Source organism: Pseudophryne corroboree, chromosome 1 (genome assembly GCF_028390025.1).
Source record: "Pseudophryne corroboree isolate aPseCor3 chromosome 1, aPseCor3.hap2, whole genome shotgun sequence".
Taxonomy (NCBI): domain Eukaryota; kingdom Metazoa; phylum Chordata; class Amphibia; order Anura; family Myobatrachidae; genus Pseudophryne; species Pseudophryne corroboree.
In genome coordinates, this window is record NC_086444.1 from 663,642,614 (window position 1) to 663,657,163 (window position 14,550).

At 44.3% G+C, this 14,550-nt stretch overlaps 1 long non-coding RNA gene across 1 annotated transcript in view; it reads right to left on the minus strand.

Moving 5' to 3' along the window:
* Nucleotides 1–1,360: 1,360 nt before the first annotated feature.
* The window catches only part of LOC134932747 (uncharacterized), a 77,522-nt gene continuing 64,332 nt past the window's right edge, over nt 1,361–14,550 (minus strand). The window contains exons 3-4 of the long non-coding RNA XR_010179476.1: nt 1,824–1,854; nt 1,361–1,394 (exon numbers count right to left, since the gene is read on the minus strand). This is a non-coding gene — a long non-coding RNA (uncharacterized LOC134932747). The remainder of the gene's footprint in view (nt 1,395–1,823; nt 1,855–14,550) is intronic.

Here is a 14,550-nt window from a genome sequence, read left to right on the forward strand (position 1 = left end):
CGGTAAGAAGAGAAGGGAGCTGTGGGGAAGCCATGTGCCAGGGAGAAATTACCGATCACGCGCCGGGAGCCGTGTGCATAGACGGCTACCGCGCGCCGGCAGACAGAGAGAGCCGGGTGCAAAAAGGGGACCCGCGAGGCTAGTATCAGGGAGCCGGGTGCAAAGGGGGGCCCTCGAGACCAGTACCAGGGAGTGTATATAAGGCGAGCTCAGCCGGCGATGGGCAGAATGCAGATCGCCCTTGTAGTGCTCGCACTTGGTATCTCTGGCGCTGTTGATGAGCTGTAACCGCTGTAAACATTACAGCAGCCGCCAGAGAGAGACCAGGTAGCGGAGCCATACAGGGAGAGCCGCTGGAGATCAGAGCGGGTTTTGAGCGACAGGAAAGGCTGATAAGGTTGCCTACCTGCTCTAAGATCCCCAGGCGGCAGGCTCTATAACGTGCATCGCTGAAATGCCACTGCCCCGCCGCTGCTGTAAACATCTTGGCGGGCAGTAAGAAAAGGCTGAAGGCGGTGACACGGATGAGAGCCCATGTGCCCCAGTAGCAGAAATGACAGGAAGGCGGGGCTAGTGGCAGCAGAGAAGTCAGTAAAGGCTGTTCCTGTGTTAAAGCTCAAGATAGAAGGGAGGCGGTGCCTGCAGTGATAAGCCAGTGAGGAGAGCCAGGGGAGTGTCTGAAAGCGTGGCTGACCAATCCCGGAGGTGTAAGTGAACAAATTGACACCTGTATGTGTGTAACACAGCAAAGGCACCTCAAATATATAGAAGACATATATCATATAGCTGCACTTGGGCTCAGATGGTGATAAACATTTTGAAGGCACAAGTAGTCCATAATTAACCCCTAAGACTATGGACAGAGTATATAAATATATACATATACAAAACAAAGGGGTTAGCCTATAGCATCAGAAATATAGACTATGTTTTCCCTGAAAAAACTAATAGGATTTTAAACTCTTCAGTCAGCAAAGGGAAACACTACATGGCAATAGACTTTATTATGCCGGATCTGAGAGAGTTTAATGGTTATTAACTAAAGACATAGAGGCAGCTAGTTCTAAGGAAGCCAAGTAAAGACATACATATAGGCTGCCTAACATAATTATATCTAGCTTATATAATATTTCCTGAATATCTTATATTTATAACCTCCTACAACGCTACTGGACTACCCTGAGCTTATAAGTATTCAGAAAAGCTGCAGGAGAGAATAGAATATTTACTCCAGTTAAATAGAACGCTGCATACTTCGGAGATGGAGATAGTAATTGTATATATTTATATTCACACTGGTAAAGAGACTTCATCTACAGAGGAGCAATAATAAATATTTAAGTATACAATATCATACTTACCATCTGCTAGCTACACAGTAGAGAGACTCTTCACTGAGGAATAAAAAAGGAAAGCAAGGATATTAGAGACATTGTATTCTAAAGAAAGTAACTTATTACAGTGAAAAGACTGGAAGGACCACTATAAATAACTAAATAACAAGTTTAGGCTTCAGGATACAAAGTAATGGTATTTCACTTTTCTTTGCAATGCATTGTAACCATCTATGTAAAATCCAAGCTAGAAAGGAGGATTAATTCATCGACACTTGTCTAAAAGGATAAAATACACTCATTGGGCCCCAACTGCACATTTGAAGACTGAGAGTACCCGGGTCACTCAAGTAGAGCATATAATATGTGTCATTGTGTATTACATGCATTGTTATTTAGATAGAGGAAAATTGTCAATTAGTAATTGTATATGTATGTAATTAGAGTATACCTATATATATATATATCTTAATATAAAAATATACTTACCATAAAGATATTGTGGTGATTTCTCCGGATCCTAAGGAAAAGGAAAGAAGAACAGGTATTAAATATGTTATTATACTAAGGGGATTTGGGTATTAAATGTGTATAGGTTAATTAGTACACCCTTTTACAGCAAGGCTTTCCCAGGCAAGCCAAAATAACAATTAGCTTGGGTGGAGGCACTGGTGATTCATATCTAGAGATAAGATAGGGTTACAAATATAAAATACTTTTACTCACACACAAGGCCATTAACCAAACTACACCAATGTACATCACTTTGCTTATCTCGAAATATCTCCCAACCCGACCTATTCGCTCCTCAAAAGATCTGTGTCTCTCATCCACACTCATTGCGCACTCCCACTCACGATTGCAGGACTTTCTTCGGGTGGCACCCACTCTGTGGAATGCCCTACCACGCACAATAAGACTCTCCTCTAGTCTCCAAACCTTTAAGTGTTCCCTGAAAACTCACCTCTTCGGGCAAGCGTATCAAATTCCAGAACTGCTCACATAACTTTTATTAACCTTCCTATCAAATTGCATCCACTCCGCACAATCCACACATATCCTCACATGTTTTCTCATTCTTCACTTTCCCTTCCTCTCGACCCCGGGTCATCATTGCTGTGTGACCATATCATATAGCCCACCAGGAACCTTTGGAATCTGGTGGATGACTCTGCAATAGATAGTACCTATCCTTGTGTATCCATTTCTATTTCCCTATAGATTGTAAGCTTGCAAGCAGGGCCCTCCTACCTCTATGACTGTTTGTTATTACCCAGTCTTGTTATATCATTGTTATTTCCAATTGTAAAGCGCAACGGAATTTGCTGAGCAATATAAGAAACTGTTAATAAATAAATAAATAAATAATAAATAAATAAATAAAGTCACCTGTGCCTAAGTTTTTGAGAAGCTTCAGTTTATCTCGTCTGCTGTGGTCTTTAGATGCTGTGTCACCAGCCATTTTCTGCTTTGACCTTATCTCCAGTAATTGTACAAGATGGAAACAGACGCTATTAGCGGTGGCTTAGTACAGTGGTTCCCAACCTTAGTCCTCAGGTACCCCGAACAGTTCATGTTTTCCAGGACACCTAGCAGTTGAACAGGTGTATTCATTATTCGCTGACACATTTTAAAAGACCCACAGGTGGAGCAAATTATTTCACTTGCAATCCTGTGAGGAGACCTGGAAAACATGAAATGTTGGGGGTACTTGAGGACCGAGGTTGGGAGCCGCTGGCTTAGCAGATACAAAACATAGAAATTATGCTGTATGTAATATATGTGCTGGCTTGTTATCCCGGAGATTGGCAGCGCTGTGTGGATCACAGCCGCCGTGTTGCACTCAGAACTCAGCAGCATTAGGATTCACTCTCCTTCTAAGCCTGCCCACAGACTCCCATTTGCTAGTTTCACATGAATATGGTGTCCGGCTTAGAACTAGATCAGTGGTTCCCAACCTTGGTCCTCAAGTACACAGTTCATGTTTTCCAGGTCTCCTCACGGGATTGCAAGTGAAATAATTTGCTCCACCTGTGGGTCTTTTAAAATGTGTCAGTGAGTAATGAGTACACCTGTTCAACTGCTAGGTGACCTGGAAAACATGAACTGTTGGGGGGTACTTGATGACCGAGGTTGGGAACCACTGAACAAGAGTGAAGCATAATGCTGAGTTGCGGGTGCCGCACGACGGCTTAATACACACAGCGCTGCTGATCCGTGGGATAACTAGCCAGTACATATATTACATACAGCACAATACGTAATGTGACATGCCAAAATAAAGGCTTAACAAATGCTTCTCATCTTTGTTAATACCATCTACTGCTATAGTTGTTAATCAGATCATAGTTTCAAGAATCAGTTTATGGAATTTTTCTGCTTACACACAACAGCCTTCATTCCATTACACATCCGCCCTTTCACCAGACTCACACACCCTCTGTACAACCTCTTGCAGTCTTAACAAATTATACTTTTCAAGGATGTCATCTCCTCAGCAATAGTCTGTCTGCATCCCAGACTTATCCATTTCAGCCTTGGAATACTAATGATAATGCTCTCAGTCTGCATTCAGCTGCAGAATCTAGTCACATATAGAAATGTGTGATTCATTTTAAAAAGTCACTGTATATACTAGGGATGAGCGGGTTCGGTTCCTCGGAATCCGAACCCGCCCGAACTTCATGTTTTTTTACACGGGGCCGAGCGACTCGGATCTTCCCGCCTTGCTCGGTTAACCCGAGCGCGCCCGAACGTCATCATCCCGCTGTCGGATTCTCGCGAGGCTCGGATTCTATCGCGAGACTCGGATTCTATATATTTTCACACGTGCATTGAGATTCATAGGGAGAGGACGTGGCTGGCGTCCTCTCCGTTTATAGAGAAGAGAGTGAGACAGTAGAGAGAGACACAGTAGTAATTTTGGGGAGCATTAGGAGGAGTACTAGTTACTTGCTGAAGTGATAGTGTGACTGTATATTATCTGACTTGTGGGGGAGACACTGACAGTGGGGAGCAGTTAGAGTCTGAGAGCAGGACTCAGGAGTACATATAACGTACAGTGCACACTTTTGCTGCCAGAGTGCCACACTGCCATTGTGACCACACTGACCACCAGTATAATATATATTGTGATTGTCTGCTTAGGAGTACTACTTGCAAGTTGCTGATAGTGTGACCAGTGACCTGACCACCAGTCACCACCAGTTTAATATATATATATATATATATATATAATTGTATATAATATATATATAATATTGTATACCACCTACCCGTGTTTTTTTTTTTTCTTTCTTCTTTATACATACTACTATAGTAGCTTACTGTAGCAGTCTGCGGTGCTGCTGAGCTGACTGTGTTCAGCAGGTCCGTCATCAGTCATTACATAATAAATATATATACCTGTCCGGCTGCAGTACTAGTGATATTATATATATATATATTGATTTCATCTCATTATCATCCAGTCTATATTAGCAGCAGACACAGTACGGTAGTCCACGGCTGTAGCTACCTCTGTGTCGGCAGTCGCTCGTCCATCCATAATTGTATACCACCTACCCGTGGTTTTTTTTTTCTTTCTTCTTTATACATACTACTATAGTAGCTTACTGTAGCAGTCTGCGGTGCTGCTGAGCTGACAGTGTCCAGCAGGTCCGTCATCAGTCATTACATAATAAATATATATACCTGTCCGGCTGCAGTACTAGTGATATTATATATATATATATATATATATTGATTTCATCTCCTTATCATCCAGTCTATATTAGCAGCAGACACAGTACGGTAGTCCACGGCTGTAGCTACCTCTGTGTCGGCAGTCGCTCGTCCATCCATAATTGTATACCACCTACCCGTGGTTTTTTTTTTTCTTTCTTCTTTATACATACTACTATAGTAGCTTACTGTAGCAGTCTGCGGTGCTGCTGAGCTGACAGTGTCCAGCAGGTCCGTCATCAGTCATTACATAATAAATATATATACCTGTCCGGCTGCAGTACTAGTGATATTATATATATATATATATATTGATTTCATCTCCTTATCATCCAGTCTATATTAGCAGCAGACACAGTACGGTAGTCCACGGCTGTAGCTACCTCTGTGTCGGCAGTCGCTCGTCCATCCATAATTGTATACCACCTACCCGTGGTTTTTTTTTTTCTTCTTTATACATACTACTATAGTAGCTTACTGTAGCAGTCTGCGGTGCTGCTGAGCTGACAGTGTCCAGCAGGTCCGTCATCAGTCATTACATAATAAATATATATACCTGTCCGGCTGCAGTACTAGTGATATATATATATATATATATATATATTGATTTCATCTCCTTATCATCCAGTCTATATTAGCAGCAGACACAGTACGGTAGTCCACGGCTGTAGCTACCTCTGTGTCGGCAGTCGCTCGTCCATCCATAATTGTATACCACCTACCCGTGGTTTTTTTTTTCTTTCTTCTTTATACATACTACTATAGTAGCTTACTGTAGCAGTCTGCGGTGCTGCTGAGCTGACAGTGTCCAGCAGGTCCGTCATCAGTCATTACATAATAAATATATATACCTGTCCGGCTGCAGTACTAGTGATATTATATATATATATATATATATATTGATTTCATCTCCTTATCATCCAGTCTATATTAGCAGCAGACACAGTACGGTAGTCCACGGCTGTAGCTACCTCTGTGTCGGCAGTCGCTCATCCATCCATAATTGTATACCACCTACCCGTGTTTTTTCTTTTTTCTTTATACATACTACTATAGTAGCTTACTGTAGCAGTCTGCGGTGCTGCTGAGCTGACAGTGTCCAGCAGGTCCGTCATCAGTCATTACATAATAAATATATCTACCTGTCCGGCTGCAGTACTAGTGTGATATAATATATATTGATTTCATCTCATTATCATCCAGTCTATATTAGCAGCAGACACGGTACGGTAGTCCACGGCTGTAGCTACCTCTGTGTCGGCAGTCGCTCGTCCATCCATAATTGTATACCACCTACCCGTGTTTTTTTTTTTTCTTTCTTCTTTATACATACTACTATAGTAGCTTACTGTAGCAGTCTGCGGTGCTGCTGAGCTGACAGTGTCCAGCAGGTCCGTCATCAGTCATTACATAATAAATATATATACCTGTCCGGCTGCAGTACTAGTGATATTATATATATATATTGATTTCATCTCATTATCATCCAGTCTATATTAGCAGCAGACACAGTACGGTAGTCCACGGCTGTAGCTACTTCTGTGTCGGCAGTCGCTCGTCCATCCATAAGTATACTAGTATCCATCCATCTACATTGTTTACCTGAGGTGCCTTTTAGTTGTGCCTATTAAAATATGGAGAACAAAAATGTTGAGGTTCCAAAATTAGGGAAAGATCAAGATCCACTTCCACCTCGTGCTGAAGCTGCTGCCACTAGTCATGGCCGAGACGATGAAATGCCAGCAACGTCGTCTGCCAAGGCCGATGCCCAATGTCATAGTACAGAGCATGTAAAATCCAAAACACCAAATATCAGTAAAAAAAGGACTCCAAAATCTAAAATAAAATTGTCGGAGGAGAAGCGTAAACTTGCCAATATGCCATTTACCACACGGAGTGGCAAGGAACGGCTGAGGCCCTGGCCTATGTTCATGGCTAGTGTTTCAGCTTCACATGAGGATGGAAGCACTCAGCCTCTCGCTAGAAAACTGAAAAGACTCAAGCTGGCAAAAGCACCGCAAAGAACTGTGCGTTCTTCGAAATCCCAAATCCACAAGGAGAGTCCAATTGTGTCGGTTGCGATGCCTGACCTTCCCAACACTGGACGTGAAGAGCATGCGCCTTCCACCATTTGCACGCCCCCTGCAAGTGCTGGAAGGAGCACCCGCAGTCCAGTTCCTGATAGTCAGATTGAAGATGTCAGTGTTGAAGTACACCAGGATGAGGAGGATATGGGTGTTGCTGGCGCTGGGGAGGAAATTGACAAGGAGGATTCTGATGGTGAGGTGGTTTGTTTAAGTCAGGCACCCGGGGAGACACCTGTTGTCCGTGGGAGGAATAGGGCCGTTGACATGCCTGGTGAAAATACCAAAAAAATCAGCTCTTCGGTGTGGAAGTATTTCACCAGAAATGCAGACAACATTTGTCAAGCCGTGTGTTGCCTTTGTCAAGCTGTAATAAGTAGGGGTAAGGACGTTAACCACCTCGGAACATCCTCCCTTATACGTCACCTGCAGCGCATTCATAATAAGTCAGTGACAAGTTCAAAAACTTTGGGCGACAGCGGAAGCAGTCCACTGACCAGTAAATCCCTTCCTCTTGTAACCAAGCTCACACAAACCACCCCACCAACTCCCTCAGTGTCAATTTCCTCCTTCCCCAGGAATGCCAATAGTCCTGCATGCCATGTCACTGGCAATTCTGACGAGTCCTCTCCTGCCTGGGATTCCTCCGATGCATCCTTGCGTGTAACGCCTACTGCTGCTGGCGCTGCTGGCGCTGCTGTTGTTGCTGCTGGGAGTCGATGGTCATCCCAGAGGGGAAGTCGTAAGCCCACTTTTACTACTTCCACCAAGCAATTGACTGTCCAACAGTCCTTTGCGAGGAAGATGAAATATCACAGCAGTCATCCTGTTGCAAAGCGGATAACTGAGGCCTTGACAACTATGTTGGTGTTAGACGTGCATCCGGTATCCGCCGTTAGTTCACAGGGAACTAGACAATTTATTGAGGCAGTGTGCCCCCGTTACCAAATACCATCTAGGTTCCACTTCTCTAGGCAGGCGATACCGAGAATGTACACGGACGTCAGAAAAAGACTCACCAGTGTCCTAAAAAATGCAGTTGTACCCAATGTCCACTTAACCACGGACATGTGGACAAGTGGAGCAGGGCAGGGTCAGGACTATATGACTGTGACAGCCCACTGGGTAGATGTATGGACTCCCGCCGCAAAAACAGCAGCGGCGGCACCAGTAGCAGCATCTCGCAAACGCCAACTATTTCCTAGGCAGGCTACGCTTTGTATCACCGGTTTCCAGAATACGCACACAGCTGAAAACCTCTTACGGCAACTGAGGAAGATCATCGCGGAATGGCTTACCCCAATTGGACTCTCCTGTGGATTTGTGGCATCGGACAACGCCAGCAATATTGTGTGTGCATTAAATATGGGCAAATTCCAGCACGTCCCATGTTTTGCACATACCTTGAATTTGGTGGTGCAGAATTTTTTAAAAAACGACAGGGGCGTGCAAGAGATGCTGTCGGTGGCCAGAAGAATTGCGGGACACTTTCGGCGTACAGGCACCATGTACAGAAGACTGGAGCACCACCAAAAACGCCTGAACCTGCCCTGCCATCATCTGAAGCAAGAAGTGGTAACGAGGTGGAATTCAACCCTCTATATGCTTCAGAGGTTGGAGGAGCAGCAAAAGGCCATTCAAGCCTATACAATTGAGCACGATATAGGAGGTGGAATGTACCTGTCTCAAGCGCAGTGGAGAATGATTTCAACGTTGTGCAAGGTTCTGCAACCTTTTGAACTTGCCACACGTGAAGTCAGTTCAGACACTGCCAGCCTGAGTCAGGTCATTCCCCTCATCAGGCTTTTGCAGAAGAAGCTGGAGGCATTGAAGGAGGAGCTAAAAGGGAGCGATTCCGCTAGGCATGTGGGACTTGTGGATGGAGCCCTTAATTCGCTTAACAAGGATTCACGGGTGGTCAATCTGTTGAAATCAGAGCACTACATTTTGGCCACCGTGCTCGATCCTAGATTTAAAACCTACCTTGGATCTCTCTTTCCGGCAGACACAAGTCTGCTGGGGTTCAAAGACCTGCTGGTGACAAAATTGTCAAGTCAAGCGGAACGCGACCTGTCAACATCTCCTCCTTCACATTCTCCCGCAACTGGGGGTGCGAGGAAAAGGATCAGAATTCCGAGCCCACCCGCTGGCGGTGATGCAGGGCAGTCTGGAGCGACTGCTGATGCTGACATCTGGTCCGGACTGAAGGACCTGACAACGATTACAGACATGTCGTCTACTGTCACTGCATATGATTCTCTCACCATTGAAAGAATGGTGGAGGATTATATGAGTGACCGCATCCAAGTAGGCACGTCAGACAGTCCGTACTTATACTAGCAGGAAAAAGAGGCAATTTGGAGGCCCTTGCACAAACTGGCTTTATTCTACCTAAGTTGCCCTCCCACAAGTGTGTACTCCGAAAGAGTGTTTAGTGCCGCCGCTCACCTTGTCAGCAATCTGCGTACGAGGTTACTTCCAGAAAATGTGGAGAAGATGATGTTCATTAAAATGAATTATAATCAATTCTTCCGTGGAGACATTGACCAGCAGCAATTGCCTCCACAAAGTACACAGGGAGCTGAGATGGTGGATTCCAGTGGGGACGAATTGATAATCTGTGAGGAGCGGGATGTACACGGTGATATATCGGAGGATGATGATGAGGTGGACATCTTGCCTCTGTAGAGCCAGTTTGTGCAAGGAGAGATTAATTGCTTCTTTTTCGGTGGGGGTCCAAACCAACCCGTCATTTCAGTCACAGTCGTGTGGCAGACCCTGTCACTGAAATGATGGGTTGGTTAAAGTGTGCATGTCCTGTTTATACAACATAAGGGTGGGTGGGAGGGCCCAAGGACAATTCCATCTTGCACCTCTTTTTTCTTTCATTTTTATTTGCGTCATGTGCTGTTTGGGGAGTGTTTTTTGGAAGGGCCATCCTGCGTGACACTGCAGTGCCACTCCTAGATGGGCCAGGTGTTTGTGTCGGCCACTAGGGTCGCTTAGCTTACTCACACAGCTACCTCATTGCGCCTCTTTTTTTCTTCTTTGCGTCATGTGCTGTTTGGGGAGTGTTTTTTGGAAGGGCCATCCTGCGTGACACTGCAGTGCCACTCCTAGATGGGCCAGGTGTTTGTGTCGGCCACTAGGGTCGCTTAGCTTACTCACACAGCTACCTCATTGCGCCTCTTTTTTTATTCTTTGCGTCATGTGCTGTTTGGGGAGTGTTTTTTGGAAGGGCCATCCTGCGTGACACTGCAGTGCCACTCCTAGATGGGCCAGGTGTTTGTGTCGGCCACTAGGGTCGCTTAGCTTACTCACACAGCTACCTCATTGCGCCTCTTTTTTTCTTCTTTGCGTCATGTGCTGTTTGGGGAGTGTTTTTTGGAAGGGCCATCCTGCGTGACACTGCAGTGCCACTCCTAGATGGGCCAGGTGTTTGTGTCGGCCACTAGGGTCGCTTAGCTTAGTCATCCAGCGACCTCGGTGCAAATTTTAGGACTAAAAATAATATTGTGAGGTGTGAGGTATTCAGAATAGACTGAAAATGAGTGGAAATTATGGTTTTTGAGGTTAATAATACTTTGGGATCAAAATGACCCCCAAATTCTATGATTTAAGCTGTTTTTTAGGGTTTTTTGAAAAAAACACCCGAATCCAAAACACACCCGAATCCGACAAAAAAAATTCGGTGAGGTTTTGCCAAAACGCGGTCGAACCCAAAACACGGCCGCGGAACCGAACCCAAAACCAAAACACAAAACCCGAAAAATTTCAAGTGCACATCCCTAGTATATACTGTACATTCAGCCACAGCACACAAAAATGGTAGTTTGCTAAATACACAAAAATGTTGTCTTTGTACAAGCCTCATAGGAATATTGAGCCTGATCCAGAGATTTACACAATGCTTATATTTATGTAGTTGCGCCATTACCAATCAACTGCGTCACAGTCACAATGCGCAAGCACCAAGGTACCTTAGCAATGCCACTCATATGAGGATTTCTTTGCAAATTGATAGACAGTGACAGTTTGTGGGCAGGCTCGGTAGTGTGTTGTTTTTGTTTTAACATTTTTTTTTTCAGTTTGGTTAATGACAGACCAAGAAAGAAGAAAATATATTATTTTTTATATACAGGTTGAGTATACCCCGAATATTCTGAAATACGGAATATTCCGAAATACAGTATTTTTTGAGTGAGACTGAGATAGTGAAACCTTTGTTTTCTGATGACTCAATGTACACAAACTTTGTTTAATACACAAAGTTATTAAAGATATATTACATGACCTTCAGGCTGTGTGTATAAGGTGTATATGAAACATAAGTGATAAGTGAATTGTGTGAATGTACACACGCTATGTTTAATGCACAAAGTTATTAAAAATATTGGTTAATAACCTTCCTGCTGTGTGTATAAGGTGTATATGAAACATAAATGAATTGTGAGAATGTACACACACTTTGTTTAATGCACAAAGTTATTAAAAATATTGGCTAATGACCTTCCTGCTGTGTGTATAAGGTGTATATGAAATATAAATGAATTGTGAGAATGTACACACACTTTGTTTAATGCACAAAGTTATTAAAAATATTGGCTAATGACCTTCCTGCTGTGTGTATAAGGTGTATATGAAACATAAATGCATTCTGTGCTTAGACTTAGGTCCCATCGCCATGATATCTCATTATGGTATGCAATTATTCCAAAATACGGAAAAATCCCATATCCAAAATACTTCTGGTCCCAAGCATTTTGGATAAGGGATACTCAACCTGTATAACCCTTGTGTTTTGGTATTGGTTTTGCCAAAACCGTCTTCACATGTTTTGGTTTTATTTAGACCTAAGCGGTTTGGTTTTCATGGAAACCGAACTCATCCGAGCTTCCGGGATCCGAGGTGATCTGAGCTTTGGCTCGGATCTCCCTGCCTGCCATGGATTCCAAATCGAGGCAAAACCTTGAGACCCCGCTGTTGGATTTTGTGGTTTTGCCTCGGGTGCCTGTCCCATTGAATTCAATGGGCTGACCGTTGATTGGCTAAGAGAGCCACCTGTCACGGGTCTCAGTCAATTAGCGCTTGTACATAGAATTCAATGGGCACAACATTAAAAATACTGGCCGCCACCCCCCCTACATTGAGGACACTGCCGACATCCCCCGCTGGCACCCCTGCACCGAAGACACAGCCAGCACACCCGCACAGAGAACACCTCCAGCACCCCTGCACTGCTGACACCCCGCACAGAGGATACCGCCACTCCAACACACAGGGGACACCACCGGCACACCTGCACTGCTGACACAGCCGGCACCTGCACAAAGAGGACACTGCCGACACCACTGGCACCCCCGCAGAGGACACTGTTGTCACCCCTGCACAGAGGATACCGCCAGCACCCCAGTGCTGCTGACATCACTGGCACACCCGCACAGAGGACACAGCCGGCACCACCGCACTGCCAACACCGCTGGCATAATACTTCTTACAGACACCACCTGGGGAATTTATCATCGGGGGCACCCCTCCCGCCTGCTGTCATAGTAAGTGCACTATTTGTGTATCCAATCCATACTGTATCCAACCTGCACTGTATCCAACCTACACTGTAATCTGCACTGGATCCGATCTGCACTGTTTCCGACCCACACTGTATGCAACCTGCACTGTATCTGACCTGCACTGTAACCTGTACTGTATCTGACCCACACTGTATCCAACCCACACTGTATCCGACCTGCACTGTATCCAACCCACAGGCATGGAACACTGTTTTTATGGTTGGTGAAATTTTGGCAAACTGCTCAACAAAAAGGCTGATTGATCTGGAGATTACATTGGCACAGAGTGCCAGTCATCAGTGGTCCAGGGCCCCCAGGAGGGAGGTACACATTGGGAACTGAGAATAGGCATGTGCTGGGGGCACGTGCACTTGTGCATGGGGCATCCATATCTGCTGTTGCTATTTTACACATGGTTTAGGATTTTTATCTTTGCTTTTTGTTATCTACTATTACTTTAGAACAATGACATTCCAAACACGATTCTTAGTAAATTTCTGTGTTTTATTTTCTATTGAAAATACTTGCAAGTTGGTTTGATAGGTTATTGCTCATACATTACCAATTTGCAAAATGTTTTTAAATAGAAATAACTGCCATGTATTTGTACAGCTGCTCTGTTGCTTAGTTTAGCCAGCAGCCTTTGATGAACAATATTGTGAGCTGTGAGGTGGTCAAAATTGACTGGAAATTACTGGAAATGAATGCTATTGAGGTTAATAATACCACTGTTTAGATTGGAAAAAAGGAGGTCACAGACAAATTTATTAAATTCAAATTAGAATTGGAAATATTCATCAATGGTGGTGAAAAAAGCAGTGCCACCTCGGCCATGACTTAAAAAGTTTGAATCACTAAACAACTGGGGCAGAGTTTCCACCCCTTGCATAATCTGTCTTGGGTATAACCATCTCCCCTTAACTAGCACAGTGCTGGTTCCTCCTTAAGATGGTGACCTGGTCCTCCCCTGAGGTAGTGACTGACTCGCCTTTTCTCAGAGGGGAAATGCTAGCCAAGCTCTGCTGCGCTAAATTGAGCCGCTGAGGAACACTGCTTTCCGTCAAATTCGAAGACGCCAGACTACGAAACTGCCACCATAAACTAAACACCTCAAACCTCCTTTAAACCCTGCAACAAGGCTGTGACAAATAACTCCATACCACTCTCAGATAAATGCACCCTGTCCATTCTATATAAATTGACCTCCTCGTAACGCAATTCAGGGTGCTTTACAACTTTCCCCCCCCCAAACTAAACACATATCTAGAGACCGCAGCATTGAGCTTTCTCCTCACCCTATCCAAAGCTGCGCCCCTTTGGGTGCCTCTCCAAAATCTACGTGGTATAATCTCTGACCACAATACCTTAACCAATGTCCAATGCTCCATAATTAACTGAAAATCCCTCTTCATGTCATTAATGAATTAAATTCCTATACAAGTACCAAGATTGTTACCTCCCCAGTGCACAGTTAAACAATCTGAGGCACCCCACTTCGCTTCTGATTGCCAGAGCAAGTTCAATAAATTACGCCATCTCATTCCCCTTGCCCCTATCCACCTAACACTAAAGGGGAATGATTTAGATGCCAAATGCCTACCAGCCCAATAGACATAATAGTGACCAACAATCCACACCCGGCTTGACAATGTCAGAAAACCTGTGAAAAACAGTAAAACATTTTTTTACCATTAGTAACTAATTCAGAGCCGACTGCTTGCAGGGTAGGTAAAAACTGAGTTGTTTAGGTGACCCAGATGGAGATGAACAACACCAAACCTCAAAAATTTATGAGGAAAAAGGTGAAAAGAACTCCAAATCCCCTTTAACGGAGGTTAG